Raw genomic sequence first — 5,058 nt, 5'->3', positions numbered from 1 at the left:
AGGTGGAGTACATTGAAAGCTGAGTAAATTTCTTACATTACTTCTGCTTTTTTTAAACCTGGGTCTCAGGCATCTTTTTTTTTTTTTTTAAGATTTATTTATTTATACAAGAATCAGGGTACAGGACAGATGTGCGGGAGGGGGAGAGGATTCACCAGAGACAGAGCGGGGAACAGAACCGGCAGACTGACAAAATACACTGCTGAGGGGAGCAGCGAGTGAGACAGGAGAGGCCTGCCGCCCCATGTGGGATTCTTGCCTGGCTGGCTGGGATCGAACTCGTGCTGCAGAGGCTGTGGACAGCACTCTCCCGCCTGCGCCACCAGGGTTTTTTTTGACGTGATTACATCTAAATTGAGCTGAACATTATGTTCATGCTGTTTCGTGGTACTTAATTATTACTATATTGCAAAGGGGGCAGGGTGGGGAACTACAATTCTTCTGTTACAGGAAGAGTTTTCTTTTTTTTCTTTTTTTTGAAGATTCTGCCAAGCCTCATGATTAAAAATAAATTAAAACCAGTAAGAGTGGTCTTTCTTTATTAACTAATTAAAAATAGTCTTTCAAATGACATGTTAAGTGTTACAGGATAGCCTCATTGCAGTCAAATCTGGAATAATTCTTAAAGATCAGAGGAATGCAAAACCATTTGTTGTATGCAACTGAAAAATAGGTTGCTTTTTTAAAGCATATATATTTTATGGGAAAAGCAAATGAATATAATACGACGGTATCGCTGATACCTTCAATATAAAATGGAGGTATAGATAACTCTAACTTGTTTTTCCTGTATTATAAAAAATACCTGGGCCTCCCCTGGTGGCGCAGCAATTGAGCGCTGGGCTGCGAGGCTGCCCGCAGCCTCTGCAGCGCAGGTTCATTGCCTGGCTGCCGGCGAGGGTCCCACAAAAAAAAAAAAAAAAAAAAAAAAAAAAAAAGCAAGCTTCCGAATCCTGAGAGAAAACAGAATGTTATTCTTGAAAATCTTTGAAATTACAAAACAGACTTCCTGTTATAGCAGAGCAGTACCTATAAAATTTTTTTTGGTTACTGCTCGCAAATTAATCTTTAATTTTGCTACTTAATGGTTGGAATTTTAACTCCAAAATCCCTGGGCTGTGTTTCCATAATGAAATCAAAACTAGAGAATGAAAACTGAATTAATTCATATACTTGCATTATATCTTTCATGGACTTTGGCCAATCAAGAAGTCAATCTCTGTATTTGCCAGGATTATTCAGAGAAAGAGAGCCCATAAGATATTTTAGCACTGGGGAACTAAATAGCAGTCTGAGTCCAAAGGCCCAGGAACCAGGAGCCTGGATATCTGAGGCCAGAAGGATGTCTCAGCTCATGCAGAGCGTGAACTGTCTTTTCTTTTGCTTTTTTCTTACTTAGACCTGCAACAAATTGGGTGATGCCAACTCATTTTGGTGAGGGTAATATTTACTCAGTCTACAAATTCAAATCTCTTAATGTCTTTTAGAAACACCCTCACAGGAACACTCAGAGATAGTGCTTTGCCAGTTTTCTGAGCATCCCTTACTCAGTCAAATTGACATGTAAAATTAACCATCACAATCCCTTCACCTTAATGTGTAAGTAGATAATTCAAATATGACTCAAAATATGATCTTTGGGAAGAAATTTATTACCTCTTCTGTGTCCAAATAATATTCATCTTTAATCAAATTTACTTTCTGAAGTGGGGAGGAAGATATTAAAGTATATTAGTAATTAGTCCATTATTGTACTTAGAAATGCTATGAAGAAAAATGTCAGGATACTATAGAAAATCTAATAGGAGAAAACTAAGTGTGCTTGGAGATTCCCTAAGGAAGTGATATTTTAACTAAAATTACAAAATTTATAGGTTCTAGATAGGAGCAGGAAAGAGATTGTGCCAGGAAACTGTGTGGAAAGAACCTAAAGCACAAAGAACCTGGCATGAGCAATGAAAAGAACAATCCTTTTCAGTATTGTCAGAGCTTGGAGAGTGTGATAAATAATATATTTTTTAACTTAATTTGTTCCCTACCTGCCCTTCAATGCCTCTCTGCCCCATTGCCTTTGGGGTGTGACCATGTAACATTTTTTGGACAGTGAGATATAAGTAGATATGAAATTTTTTTAATATGTGAGCTAAAGCTTTAAATGTAATGTCAATGTCATGAGACAAATATCATATGGTGTCCCTTATATGTGGACTACAGAGAAACAAACAAAGAAAAAGGATCGGGCAAAATCACCCAAAAACAAACCCTAGAAAAATTTACTTCTCTCCATCGCCCAGCTGTTGCTTTTTTAAATATCATTACCAATAAAATTAACCAGGAGTCCTTAGGTAAATGGCAAATTGTAGGGTTGGGACAGAAGTACCAGATGTATCTGTACCATATTACAGTGCCAGAAAGTAAGGAAGTGTAGGGGGAAAATCCAAAAACCAAAAACAGAAACAAAATCATGTTTAAGGAACATCAGGGTCAATCCAAAAGAACTCCAAAAGACCTGAGCTGGAATAGTTCTAGTAGCAAAAGTAAATTGGGGCCTCCACAGTGGTGCAGCGGTTGAGCGCTGGGTTGCAGAGCTGCCCGCAGCCTCCCCAGCGCCGGTTCGATCCCCGGCCACGGGTGAGGGTCCTACATGGCGTGCAGACCTCTGCTCTCCACTCTGGCTCTGGTGAATTCTCTCACCCTTCCGCGCTTCTGACTGTACCCAGTGCTTGTATAAATAAATAAATAAATCTTAAAAAAAAAAAAGTAAATTGGTATTTGATTATAATGTGAAATCTTAAATAAATATCCTTGAGTCCATAGTGATATACATGAATTATTGAATAAATAAATTTGGACAAAGGGATAAATCTTCCTTAAAAAAAATTCCCAATAAGATATGTATATAATCCTTTCTCGTCTGGATTGGATTTTGAAACAAAATTTGGGCATTAATGGGAAAACTGGCAAAATTTGCGTAAAGTCTGGGTTTTACTTGATAGTTATGTATGTACCAGTGTTAATTTCTTAGTTTTGACAAACACCATGGTAAAGTAAGATGACATTTTGGGGAAATTGAAACTGGGGTACATGGTAACTTTTTGAAAATGTTTGTAATTTTTCCTTAAGTCTAAAAACATATTCCATAAGTCTTATGAAAATTAGTAAAACAAACTCTTCATTGAAAAATACATGGGTCTATGTATGAATATTTGCATAATGCATGAATGTTAATCAGTAGGCTTGGCATGTTACCTAAAATTTGCATAATATTGAGTAACAGTGACAATTATTTTTAGTCTAATGACTCATATCATGGCAATTCTTTGTATGTGTTCATAAACCCACATGGTTTATTCGTGCATGTTGTCATATATGTATGTACACATATACTTATTTTCATTTAGCTGTGAAAATATTTTAGAAAGTATTTTGAATAATAGCTTTTTAGATTGTTTAAGACCCTTTTGATAGGGACAAAAACCAGAGGGCAGTTTTTTTCCTATAGTGATGAAAAGTAATCACTATTCCAAAGCTCAAAACCACAGGCTTCCATTTCTGGTGCTAATTATGATAGGAATAAAGAACCTCCTGGGAGTTGTAATAGACAGGATGGAATTCTTATTTCTGGGCAGCAGTGAAGGAGCATCAACTGAAGCAGCTGACACCCACTGGAACTCTCAGACTTCACTGAGATTTTGTCTCTAGTGACAGTCAAATCATGAAGCCATCCTAATGGCAAAGAGTATATCTTGCTTGATGTGAAGTAACTTGGCATGTGTCACCTTCCTATAGTGATATGAATAGGATGAACTAAAAAAAATTATGGGAGTAAATGACTAGTGAAATGAAATGAGAAATATGAGTGGCCAGTATTTTCTGCAAAGTTTTATTGTTCATCAAGTTCAGCTTGGTAATCATTGAAAGGAAGAATAAGAAAGGTTATTAAGTTCCCTGCTGTTGAACTTGTTCATGCATCAATAGCGTCATTGATACATGCCTTTTATATCTCTACATTAATCTGGCCTGATATAAAGAAGCTGCTGATCTATATTTCATGTCTAAATAATTTCTGAAATGGCTAAATGTTTGTTTGCTTTCCCAGTATTTCTCAGTTGATTCTCCTGTCTTTCAAACTGTGTAAATAATGCCAAATCAACTAGTAAATGCAGTGAAGGAAAAAAACAACCCTGTATTGTTGGGTGCTATTTTGACAAAATGACTTGTTGATTGATGATGGCTCTTGTTCTAGTCTATTGAACAGTTGTGAGACACAGACTCTTGTTCTGCCAAATGACAGTTTAGGGAATTATTTTGACTTGAATGATTTGTCAATGCCTATGATGTAGATATAGACAATTTTCTCATAGTGCCAGGTTTCCAGATAATGATGGAAAAATTCAATCTAATCATCTTAATACTTGGAAATTTCCTGACAATTTGTTGGCTATTTCACTTTAAATTTAACAATTTTATATTGATTAGATGTTCACACATTTTAATATAAATTCTTAAATAAAATAAGCATGTGAAGTAAATTATTTTTAAGTTATATTATTTTTTATTGATATAACATTATTTTACAACATTGTATACTTCTTAAAATGGGATTAACCAAAGTTTTGAATATGCAAAAAAACATTAAAATTCATCATCACATCTTAAATATTCCTCAAATACTAAAATCAACCATTGAAACATTCTTAGTTTTTCATTACCAGACCTAAATAGGTGACAAAAATAAGATTAGCAACTTTTCTGATTTTTCATATTTCCTCATATTTTACACTTTATGCATAATCTCAAAAGACTGTAAAATCAAATATGAGTTCTATTTTTTAAGAAAATAGTTCTTTGATGAAAAATATCTTATTTGAAGAATATTAGCTTGCTTCCTGAGGCTATGTTAGAAAATTTTTATTGCTTTTTTCATTTCCTCCTCTCAGAGGAAATGAGAGCACATAATCTAATGTGCTCTCAAATCTGATTCTTTATGTTCATACTCCTGAAATTTGAGACTAGTGAGATTGAATTATTTCTTATCTATACTCCCTGAAGTTAGTA

This window comes from Talpa europaea (assembly GCF_964194135.1).
Source record: "Talpa europaea genome assembly, chromosome: 2".
Lineage (NCBI taxonomy): Eukaryota > Metazoa > Chordata > Mammalia > Eulipotyphla > Talpidae > Talpa > Talpa europaea.
Note: the sequence above shows the minus strand (reverse complement) of the source record.